Here is a 13078-nt window from a genome sequence, read left to right as displayed (position 1 = left end):
GCCTTCTTTTTTAAACCACGACTTTAGCACATGGGCCTCTTCAATGTCAGGATCTACAAGAACAATGGATCTCGTTGTAGTGCCGATATTTTTTCCATTAAATTCTCCAACACGTGCAGATTTGATTGCAATGATGGGGTTATTTCCTGTAGCACATAGGGAGGAGATTTCCCGTGACACGGCATTAAAATTATCTCCCCAAAAGATTGCATCTATGCTATACCCTGACATGTCTCGAAGCTGTATTGTTTGTTTATTGACTTCAGAGCCATCTTTTCTACGTATAGTGCATACACTGGAAATGTCTGTGACAACACCAAGAATATCAACAATGGAGTTGACGTTTGTTGTTCTGATATCATCAATTGATTTTATATTGAATCGCACTGTTGGATTATGTTTTTTTTCATTGGCAACATGTTCTATGGTAGATGCTGCATTCAACAAAATTTCCCAGTCATTGTTCAAGTGGTTGTATTGCTTATTAGCCTTTTTTACATTCCCTTTAGAGACAATGTAGACATTTCCATTTTGGATTTTTTCGAAAAAATAATCTGCGACATTGTTGAAACATGTAATATGTATTTCTCCACCCTCTGTATCGAACAGGTCAAAACCAAACACTTTACCGGGTCCGTATTGATTCTGAAACTGTCGAAGAGCTATTTTCCTTTGGACGTATCCTTTTATGCACCAGTTTGAGTGGTAAGGATTTAACGATTTGATGGGAATTTGAACTGGTTGAACGGGCAGGGTTGGAGTAGTTGCAAGAGGGCAGTGCCTTTTTGATGGAGGATGTGGATCCGATGAGGATGGAGAGTTTTCATTAGGTGTGATGGGGATACTCATAGTTTTTGGATTGCCAATCAAGGGTGCAAATGAAGTAGATATTTCAAAGTCTATTAGCTTTATAGACCTACATGACAAATGAGAGTCAAAGGAATAACTGTTAGAAGCGGTTGTGTTATAAATAAAAAAATGTTAAATTTGAAATAAGAAATTTATAACAAACTTACGTTGAAGGACCAATAGCTGAGGTAGTCCAACTTTTAACATTTATAATAGAACCCTTTTGTAGCAAGCCTGTTGCTACGAGATCATTGAAATCTTTTGGAAGCATGATGTGTTTCTTATGTGCTCCGTCTGAAATTGCAGTACGATATCGTGGAGTTGAATTTTGCATTGATTGTATTGGATCAAGTTCAGCAATTTGTAGGTATGGTTGAATATGAGTTGATCTAGATAACATTGAGGAAATTGCATTTTCAGTGAGGTTTGATGTCATTTTCTGGTACAAAACAAAACACAAAAATGTTGAAAGAAGCATGTTCAGTTTTTCTCTAAATGAGTGGGCATCTAAGCTTGTAAACATAATGAAGAAAGATATTTATTACAACAACTTTTATACGTTCATTTTTTTTAAGCATACTTCCACGAAGTGCAGAGGAAGGAGAGGGAGAAACAAACGAAATAGAAGGTTTGGGGGTAACTCTAGTATCAACTGGTTGTTGATTTGATTGCCCAAGAATCATGGTGTTTTGAACGACAGAGGTCGAGAAAAGCCATACCAGCAGGCGAAGTGCAAGCCCTGGAAGGGACAATGTAGCCATATGAGGTACACCAACATCTCCCCTAGAGGAAAAGGGAGTAGGATTCCCCCAAGGGGAAATCCTTGATTGGTGGGCTCCATTTTTTCAAACTGAGACCAACGAGGGAGCAGTGATGTTATTCCGATTTGAATAAATTGTATGACACTTTGACACAACTTGCTTTTTCAATTTTTAAGAGCCGAGAAAAGGCTAAAGATGATTCTAGTCGCCTTCGATTTGGGTAACTCTAGTATCATCTGGTTGCTGAGTTGATTGTTCAAGAATCACGGTGTTTTGAACGGCAGAGGTCGAGAAAAAGCATATTGGTAGGCCAATTGCAAGCCCTAGAAGGGACAATGTAGCCATATGAGGTGCACTAACATCTCCCATAGAGGAAAAGGGAGCAGGATTCCTCCAAGGGGAAATCCTTGATTGGTGGACTCCATTTTCCCACCCTAAAACCAACGAGGGAATAGTGAGGTTATTCTGATTTAAATAAATTTTATGACACTTTGACACAATTTGATTTTTCATTTTTTAAGAGTCGAGAAAAAGCTAAAGATGACTCTAGTCGCCTTCGATTTTTAACGAGCCTGAAGTGACAAGTGCTCAGATGGTCCTTTTCTTTTAAGGAGTCTGAAAAGGAACGAAAGTGACTACTCTGGATATCTAGACAGGGGGATTGCCAAACCAATCGCAAAACTGCAGAATACTTTTTATGGTACGGTAGTCAATCTTCCCGAATGCTATGTTCAGTGCATTGTGATCGATAGGGCGGCAGACACGGCTTCCTAAGGATAAAGGATATAGCCTACTGTGGTCTCCCAATATATACTCGACGGTACGTGGGAGCACAAGTCCGTACTGGCACTTGTCATTTCAAAGAGGAGGAATCACCCAACCTACGATGAAAGTGATAGTTACCAGGCTTTACGACGCCGGAACACGTCTCTAGCCTAGACTTCTAAATGGTGTGCGTTAGGTTCCAAAGCGTTTTTATGTTTATTGAAATGTATTTTACAGTTGATCTTTCTTAAGAATTTTGCCTTTAAGGTTGATCACGTGATGTACATATACAATTCCTAAATATGCAATCTAAGATGATAAACAATCGTTTACTTCCTTTTTTGCAGTGAAAATCCTAGCTACTAAGGAAAGAGAAGCGAAATTGTTTCAACATAGAGCAGAGAGCACACGCAAAGTCCTAAATCAATTTCCGCATGCATTCTAAATGTAAATGTACATGCATGTATTTGTTTTCCGCTTTCTTAATGTGTGAATGACAAAAAAAATGCCAAGTGGAATATAATATCAATACAGGGATATGACTAGTCCAGAATTCAGACAGACATAAGCAAAGCTATTGAAGTTTGTATCTAAGATTTTCTAGAGTCTGTTCACTAAAAACAAGACAGCCACGATGGCACCACTTTGCATTAGTTTAACACAAAGGAATAAAGTTTAAATTACCAAGAAAGCATATATATAACTGAATCATTTCAATCGGGAAATAATTTTGAATGAAATTTATAAGACTCTTTAGTTGCTCAGTGGCTAATGTACAATTGATGGAAGAGGATTTTGTATCATGGCCCATGGATGAAAGATAAATGAAGCAATAACTCGGAAAGGAGATTAAGGTTGTTACCAGAGATGAAGCAATACAGAAAACGCCCAGAAATGTCCCTCAATGCTGAAAGTTGGATTGCCCACTGACAAAACAGAGTTGGATTGCCCACTGACAAAACAGAGTAGGCCAAGGCAAAGTATCTGTATTTAACATTGTTGTGTGAGTAACCAACATAAGATGCACAGTGCTATGCAAATTAATAGTCTTTGCGAGAAGAAAGCCCAACATAATCCACACAATCTAATCCTCACGAGGAAGGTTTTGCAGGGATTTAAAGGTTTTCTTATGTTATAAAATCCTAGGCAAATGTGGGTGCCCCAGCAAATAAAAATGTTTACCATAATACCCACTTACTATTAAGCATTGTCTCCAAAGGAACTTGAACAATATGATAAAAGACTCATCTTTTACTTCTATAATATACATAATGTTAAATATATGAAAAACACTTTCTGCTTTCAAGTAAGACTCTATAGTTGTTGAGTGGCTAATGTACAATTGATGGAAGAGGATTTTCTATCATGGTCCATGGATGAAATATAAATGAAGCAAAAACTCAGAAAGGAGATTAAGGTTGTTACCGGAGTTGAAGCAATACAGAGAACGTCCAGAAATGTCCTTCAACGCTGAAAGTTGAACAACAACTACAAATTAGTTTGCAACTGCTTCACATATAGTAAAAAATGGATATTGTCAGATAAAGGTAGGGAGAAATTCAATAAGAGAACAGAGATTAAACTACATGCAAGATGATCCGAGAACAAGTAGTAAAGAAAAAATTACCACCACTTTCTCCAAGGTGCGTAGATATCGAATTCAGCTGTGCCCTGTTCTCATAAAGGCACTGAATAGCTTGCCTCGATCTTACAATTTCTTTTGCCAAATTCTGCCCAAGAAAATATTGACTCATTAAAGATAAAAGCAAAGCCTGTTTCTGAGCACTTCGAACTTTGTTATTGAAGCTAAATTCTAAACAATTCTTCTAAGACTAAATTCCTCTTAGTATAATGATATTTCTACTTTAAAAGAACAAACATTTTGCCTAATAAAAAACCTGGAAAAAGAAGATCTGAAATAAAAGTAACCCTCAATACAAAAATTTCATCAATATAATAGGCACCAAATCCTAGTTCATCACATAGCAGAATTCAACTTGCTCAGACACATCTGCTGTTAATTCCTGTAATTCTGGTTGCTGTACCCTGAGATACAGCACCAAAACTATTGTCCTTCTTCGTCTATCTAAACTAGTTTTCAATCTTGACAGTTTTCTCTTGATGTTATTCCATCCCTTCCTCAAGTCTCCACAGCAATCTGGATTCTGTATAGGAGGAGATTTTTTTAGGCTATCTAACCCTGCATTTTCTCTGAGTATTTCTTCCTCTCCATGTTGTCATAGGTCTAAGTTCTGACAGTCCGAGTTGCCCCATGAACAACACTATCATCTTATTGAACCCTTTTTCAAAAGAGATTTCCATAGCTGAACAACAACGAGGATTATTAAATAGAGATAAAATAATTACATCAATTTCAAGAGAAGAATAATACCCATAATAGTACATTGAGGTGATAGTATGAACCCATAGCTTCTACTCAGAGTTGCACATTTAGCTTAACATATAAACCATTGATCTTCTCTTCTACAATTTATCTACAAATGGCTTGGTTTGTATCACATTGTATAATCCCATCTTTACATCTTTCTCTTTGATTTTCCTTAAAGGTTGCTTGGAACAAAAATACCTGGAACGCTTGTAAATACATTAGCATTTCCCAAATAAACAATGCCACCTTCATTTTTGTTACACATTTTATGTGACATATATATTAGCATCTCATTTTCTGTCTAACTATTCTTTAGTGTGGATATTGTCTATAAATATCATTTACTACATTCTTTATTGTCCCCAAATTACAATTTATTAATACCCTCACAATTATTCTGAAAATAACTCTGTAAGTGGATAATATACAGGATATTGAATAACAACAGTTTATCAGAGGAGATGCCATGGCAATTGAACAACTGCTTTAGCCTTACTACTCTATAAGAATTTGCCTGAATTGGTGCTATTTTTTGTTCATTTCATCGTGAAATTACAGAGGAAACAATCCTTGTATATCAACTCGTACTTATTCATACTGGAAACGATCAATTTGTTATACAGAAACCTCTGCCACAACAATTTGTCTGGGAATATTTTTTGTACTTTCCTCCACTGCAAGTAGCAATATGCCCAATCAATAAAATAGGAATCTCAGTAAGGCAGGGGAGATGTAGCTGAAGGGCCCATAACTGAAACCATCCCTTATGTGTAAAGTCTTCATTAAGAGAAATCCAAGTGGAACATGGAAGAGTCATCATTGTTACGTGAGCAACATCTTCCCTCACTTGAGGATGGTGTAGTGCGAACACAAGGGTGACCTCCCTAACTCCGCTAAGTCCTGAAATATATAATGAATATTGAAGGTTTTAAGGACTTATTATGAATCTGACTTAAGGGTTATTAGATTGTTAAGGATTGAATATTTATGAGACAGAATCACTGGTCAGATGTTACAGGTATTATCTAATGAATTTTACAGTCTTAGGAGTAGATTTAAGTGTAGAATAAAAGCTGTAATTTCTAAGATCCCTTGTGCTGAAATAAAGAGAATTTCTGGGCATATATAAATCTCAGTTGTAAAAGTTTTCTTATGACTGAAAAATGAAGATTTTGTTCTCAGAAATTTCAGTTTAGATTAAGATGCAACAAATGTAGTTTTTCTAGACTGTTTTGGATAGAGCTGGAGTGTGATGGATAACAGCGTCAGCAATATCATTTAGATGATCCCTATTGCAAACTATAACTCCACAAGCTCTTCATCCTATGGAGATAAGTAAGCAAAACTTAAAGGCACCACTCTCTGTATGGTAATCAAAAAATGATTCCAGGGAACTGTCTGGCATTCTGGCTTTTGTGCATGCCTCATTGTTTCAGAAAAGTTCACAAGTCAGTTAGACCTGGTAACGTGTTTGCCCCACGATAGTCTAACTATCCTTTCTGCGTATACCAAGACTGTAACAGTCCCCGTTCCTTCCTTTCTAGTTCCAAGATTCAATGCCAAGAGGAGATGTGTCAAAAGGTTTGGAGTAACTTCGGTTTGCTTTCATTAAAGTGGTTTGGTGTAATTGCAATTAGGATTTTGGTGCCTATGGGTGTTTTGAGGATGCTAGAGTGTGTGCCATGAAGGGTATCTTCCTCATTTGGACGTTCCAAGATCAAATCCATTCGGATCATTGCAGCAGGCATGCGAGGAGCTTGTTATACTTCTGATGTCAATGGTTGATTATAAATACCATACCGGGTGGCAGAGAATCTAACTTACATTATCTTTGTGACCGAACAAGAGAAAGAAACAATATCTGCTTATGCATATGCATATTTGAAACAGGAGGCTCCGTCCAACTCATCTTTTTGCACTTTTTCATATAGTTATAATAGCAGAGAAGAAGGTCATAGTCTAACTATCCTTTCTGCGTATACCAAGACTGTAACAGTCCCCGTTCCTTCCTTTCTAGTTCCAAGATTCAATGCCAAGAGACTTTTACTGATTTCCGTTCCTTCCTTTCTAGTTCCAAGATTCAATGCCAAGATACTTCTACTGATTTTTAACTAATTTGTTGGGCTCTCCCCATATTTGAGTTTGTCTGCGCATTGCATAGTTCTTTGCTGTTTGATTTATCAGTACTCCCTCTGGCGACTGTCTGCTATCCGTTGTTTTCCAAGGTTTTCTAATTCCTTCTTTTCTCTGTTTTCTTGGAGCTAGTTATCCTATAAGGGTTATTTGGGCCTTGAGCTTCAGAGGTTCAAACCAAAATTAATGTAAAGATGTAATATTATTATAGACTGCCAAAATCAAAGTGCAGTGCTTGTATTTATCAAATTGGTTGTGTTGCTATCAATCTAATGAATTTTACAGTCTTAGGAGTAGATTTAAGTGTAGAATAAAAGCTGTAATTTCTAAGATCCCTTGTGCTGAAATAAAGAGAATTTCTGGGCATATATAAATCTCAGTTGTAAAAGTTTTCTTATGACTGAAAAATGAAGATTTTGTTCTCAGAAATTTCAGTTTAGATTAAGATGCAACAAATGTAGTTTTTCTAGACTGTTTTGGATAGAGCTGGAGTGTGATGGATAACAGCGTCAGCAATATCATTTAGATGATCCCTATTGCAAACTATAACTCCACAAGCTCTTCATCCTATGGAGATAAGTAAGCAAAACTTAAAGGCACCACTCTCTGTATGGTAATCATTGCATATAGAGTTCTTTTGTATCAGATTTTGCCAAATATAAGTTGCCATGTTGATTAGGGCAGAGTGTCATAATAAGGTCATTAGGGTCAGCAAAGAAGAAGACTTTGTAAAAGTCTTGAAGGAACCCGTTGTGTGGACCAAAAAAGGAAATAATACCATCTCTTCTAAGAAATTTGTAACGCATTGTTTCTTTATTTAGGGCCACACAGAAATACGTATTGAAAAAAAACAAGAAAGTGAAAAAAAAAAACTAAGGAATGTTGTTCTTGTAAATAGGGTAAAATATTATAGTTGCTGAGTGGCTAATGTACAATTGATGGAAGAGGATTTTCTATCATGGTCCATGGATGAAATAGAAATGAAGCAAAAACTCGGAAAGGAGATTAAGGTTGTTACCGGAGTTGAAGCAATACAGAGAACGTCCAGAAATGTCCTTCAACGCTGAAAGTTGAACAGCAACTACAAATTAGTTTGCAACTGCTTCACATATAGTAAAAAATGGATATTGTCAGATAAAGTTAGGGAGAAATTCAATAACAAAACAGAGATTAAACTACATGCAAGATGATCCGAGAACAAGTAGTTTAATATCATCTTTTAATATAATTTGATGGTCAAAAAAATATGTTGCATCATTCAAAAAATATCAATTCAAATTTACAATTCAAATTTACAGATAGAATATGCATGACTTTGCACACTAAAAATAGAATATGTATAACTTTGCAAACTTAAATAGTGATTTCAGAAGTAAAATATATAAATACATTTTATGAGTCAAATTACTTCCAAAGTTAACAAGATTGGATCTCGTTACAAGAACTTCCAGCCACCTTGTTGTAAGACCTTCATATTTAAAAACATTTTACCCTACTTATACTCTGTAATTGAGAGTATAGCTAGAATATAAGGTTGTACTTTGTGGGATATCTGCCAGACAACCCAAAGAGAAAGATCAATGTTTCTTGCACTTTCCTCCACTGCAAGTAGCAATATGCCCAATCAGCAAAATAGGAATCTCAGTAAGGCAGGGGAGATGTAGCTGAAGGGCCCATAACTGAAACCATCCCTTCTGTGTAAAGTCTTCATTAAGAGAAATCCAAGTGGAACATGGAAGAGTCATCATTGTTACGTGAGCAACATCTTCCCTCACTTGAGGATGGTGTAGTGCGAACACAAGGGTGACCTCCCTAACATCACTAAGTTCTGAAATATATAATGAATATTGAAGGTTTTAAGGACTTATTATGAATCTGACTTAAGGGTTATTAGATTGTTAAGGATTGAATATTTATGAGACAGAATCACTGGTCAGATGTTATAGGTATTATCTAATGAATTGTACAGTCTTAGGAGTAGATTTAAGTGTAGAATAAAAGCTGTAATTTCTAAGATCCCTTGTGCTGAAATAAAGAGAATTTCTGGGCATATATAAATCTCAGTTGTAAAAGTTTTCTTATGATTGAAAAATGAAGATTTTGTTCTCAGAAATTTCAGTTTAGATTAAGATGCAACAAATGTAGTTTTTCTAGACTGTTTTGGATAGAGCTAGAGTGTGATGGATAATAGCGTCAACAATATCATTTAGATGATCCCTATTGCAAACTATAACTCCACAAGCTCTTCATCCTATGGAGATAAGTAAGCAAAACTTAAAGGCACCACTCTCTGTATGGTAATCATTGCATATAGAGTTCTTTTGTATCAGATTTTGCCAAATATAAGTTGCCATGTTGATTAGGGCAGAGTGTCATAATAAGGTCATTAGGGTTAGCAAAGAAGAAGACTTTGTAAAAGTCTTGAAGGAACCCGTTGTGTGGACCAAAAAAGGAAATAATACCATCTCTGCTAAGAAATTTGTAACGTATTGTTTCTTTATTTAGGGCCACACAGAAATACGTATTTAAAAAAAACAAGAAAGTGAAAAAAAAAAACTAAGGAATGTTGTTCTTGTAAATAGGGTAAAATATTATAGTTGCTGAGTAGCTAATGTACAATTGATGGAAGAGGAATTTCTATCATGTTCCATGGATGAAATAGAAAAGAAGCAAAAACTCGGAAAGGAGATAAAGGTTGTTACCGGAGTTGAAGCAATACAGAGAACGTCCAGAAATGTCCTTCAACGCTGAAAGTTGAACAGCAACTACAAATTAGTTTGCAACTGCTTCACATATAGTAAAAAATGGATATTGTCAGATAAAGGTAGGGAGAAATTCAATAACAAAACAGAGATTAAACTACATGCAAGATGATCCGAGAACAAGTAGTTTAATATCATCTTTTAATATAATTTGATGGTCAAAAAAATATGTTGCATCATTCAAAAGTTATTAGTTGAAATGTACAATTCAAATTTACAGATAGAATATGCATGACTTTGCACACTAAAAATAGAATATGTATAACTTTGCAAACTTAAATAGTGATTTCAGAAGTAAAATATATAAATACATTTTATGAGTCAAATTACTTCCAAAGTTAACAAGATTGGATCTCGTTACAAGAACTTCCAGCCACCTTGTTGTAAGACCTTCATATTTAAAAACATTTTACCCTACTTATACTCTGTAATTGAGAGTATAGCTAGAATATAAGGTTGTACTTTGTGGGATATCTGCCAGACAACCCAAAGAGAAAGATCAATGTTTCTTGTACTTTCCTCCACTGCAAGTAGCAATATGCCCAATCAGCAAAATAGGAATCTCAGTAAGGCAGGGGAGATGTAGCTGAAGGGCCCATAACTGAAACCATCCCTTATGTGTAAAGTCTTAATTAAGAGAAATCCAAGTGGAACATGGAAGAGTCATCATTGTTACGTGAGCAACATCTTCCCTCACTTGAGGATGGTGTAGTGAGAACACAAGGGTGACCTCCCTAACATCGCTATGTCCTGAAATATATAATGAATATTGAAGGTTTTAAGGACTTATTATGAATCTGACTTAAGGGTTATTAGATTGAATATTTATGAGACAGAATCACTGGTCAGATGTTACAGGTATTATCTAATGAATTGTACAGTCTTAGGAGTAGATTTAAGTGTAGAATAAAAGCTGTAATTTCTAAGATCCCTTGTGCTGAAATAAAGAGAATTTCTGGGCATATATAAATCTCAGTTGTAAAAGTTTTCTTATGACTGAAAAATGAAGATTTTGTTCTCAGAAATTTCAGTTTAGATTAAGCTGCAACAAATGTAGTTTTTCTAGACTGTTTTGGATAGAGCTGGAGTGTGATGGATAACAGCATCAACAATATCATTTAGATGATCCCTATTGCAAACTATAACTCCACAAGCTCTTCATCCTATGGAGATAAGTAAGCAAAACTTAAAGGCACCACTCTCGGTATGGTAATCATTGCATATAGAGTTCTTTTGTATCAGATTTTGCCAAATATATGTTGCCATGTTGATTAGGGCAGAGTGTCATAATAAGGTCATTAGGGTCAGCAAAGAAGAAGACTTTGTAAAAGTCTTGAAGGAACCCGTTGTGTGGACCAAAAAAGGAAATAATACCATCTCTTCTAAGAAATTTGTAACGTATTGTTTCTTTATTTAGGGCCACACAGAAACACGTATTGAAAAAAAACAAGAAAGTGAAAAAAAAAACTAAGGAATGTTGTTCTTGTAAATAGGGTAAAATATTATAGTTGTTGAGTGGCTAATGTACAATTGATGGAAGAGGATTTTCTATCATGGTCCATGGATAAAATAGAAAAGAAGCAAAAACTCGGAAAGGAGATTAAGGTTGTTACCAGAGTTGAAGCAATACAAAGAACGTCCAGAAATGTCCTTCAACGCTGAAAGTTGAACAGCAACTACAAATTAGTTTGCAACTGCTTCACATATAGTAAAAATGGATATTGTCAGATAAAGGTAGGGAGAAATTCAATAACAAAACAGAGATTAAACTACATGCAAGATGATCCGAGAACAAGTAGTTTAATATCATCTTTTAATATAATTTTATGGTTAAAAAAATATGTTGCATCATTCAAAAGTTATCAATTCAAATTTACAGATAGAATATGCATGACTTTGCACACTAAAAATAGAATATGTATAACTTTGCAAACTTAAATAGTGATTTCAGAAGTAAAATATATAAATACATTTTATGATTCAAATTACTTCCAAAGTTAACAAGATTGGATCTCGTTACAAGAACTTCCAGCCACCTTGTTGTAAGACCTTCATATTTAAAAACATTTTACCCTACTTATACTCTGTAATTGAGAGTATAGCTAGAATATAAGGTTGTACTTTGTGGGATATCTGCCAGACAACCCAAAGAGAAAGATCAATGTTTCTTGTACTTTCCTCCACTGCAAGTAGCAATATGCCCAATCAGTAAAATAGGAATCTCAGTAAGGCAGGGGAGATGTAGCTGAAGGGCCCATAACTGAAACCATCCCTTATGTGTAAAGTCTTCATTAAGAGAAATCCAAGTGGAACATGGAAGAGTCATCATTGTCAAGGGCTTCTCGGAGAAAACCATCTCCACCCCCAACCCTTGGGATTTTCCTGAGACCTACTCATCCAGATCCAAAACCTTCTAGCAATCTAAATCTCAACCAAGAATGAATCTCATCACACCATGGCTATCTCGAAATGGAATGGCAAGGCTAAAACCAATGTCAAACTTGGAAAAACCCATGTCAATGACAACAAATAAACTAAATACACACATGCATATACCATGGATGCCAAAAGTAGCTAGGAAATCATACATGCAACCTATTACCTACAAGTATTCGCATTGAAGTTGCTTCATACAACTCTTCCTTGTTTTGTCCTTTCTTTCCTTGTCCTTCCTTTGCTTGCTTTCTTGTATTATCCTCTTGGTGCTCTTCTCCTCTCTGAAACCAATTCCAAAACTAAATTGAGAAAAGGCCCCAAATTGATGCTTTGACATCTTTTTATTATTGATGCCTCTAATTTCTTCAATTTTACTTCAATTTCCTCCTCACATGCAACCTATGACCTTTCATCTCCCTTTTCTCCCAATTTCTTTTATTTTCATAAAATAAATGCCAATAATGCCTTTTTGCCTTTTCAAATCCTTTTTCAATGCCTTTGCCAATTTTCCTTAGCCATAATAAACCAAATGAACACCCACTAGGATGTTTTTCCCAACATTCATCTTGGAATACATGTCCCGTGACCTTGGTCTTATTTTTCCTTTATTAACTTTATTACATGAACTTTTAACCCAGGATTATTACGTTCTCTTTCTCTCTTCTTATTCCTTGGATTATCACGACATTAACTTTTCTAATGTCCCTTTTTGTGGCAATTATAGCACTCAATATTTGATAGATCAACCTTCTTCTTTGGTCCTTTGAAGTTCTTGTGATGAGCAGAGTAGGCATTTGAGGTGTTGTCTTCTTCATCCTCCTTCTTGTTATTTACTTATGAGATGTGGAATTATTCGTGCATGAATTCCACATTTGTTCTGTTAGCACTTTATTTATACCTATGAAAGGTCAAAATAGTTTAAAAAAGACTTGTCTATCTTATTTTCAATAAACTATTTTTGAATGCCAGAAAAAATACTAAAG

At 35.4% G+C, this 13078-nt stretch overlaps 1 long non-coding RNA gene across 1 annotated transcript; it reads right to left on the bottom strand.

Moving 5' to 3' along the window:
- Nucleotides 1–4008: 4008 nt before the first annotated feature.
- LOC149176160 (uncharacterized) lies at nucleotides 4009–9734 on the bottom strand. The gene is made up of 3 exons (XR_016258618.1): nucleotides 9600–9734; nucleotides 7916–7960; nucleotides 4009–4699 (listed from the first exon to the last, which is right to left on the bottom strand). It is a non-coding gene; the product is annotated as an uncharacterized LOC149176160 (long non-coding RNA).
- Nucleotides 9735–13078: the final 3344 nt, after the last annotated feature.

The sequence above is a fragment of the Pinus tabuliformis genome, chromosome 4_1 (assembly GCF_031772625.1).
Source record: "Pinus tabuliformis cultivar Carrire ecotype Pingquan chromosome 4_1, CPIR1, whole genome shotgun sequence".
NCBI classification, from domain to species: Eukaryota; Viridiplantae; Streptophyta; class Pinopsida; order Pinales; family Pinaceae; genus Pinus; species Pinus tabuliformis.
The sequence above is the reverse complement of the archived record's forward strand: the minus strand, read 5'-3'. Positions and strand labels throughout refer to the sequence as shown.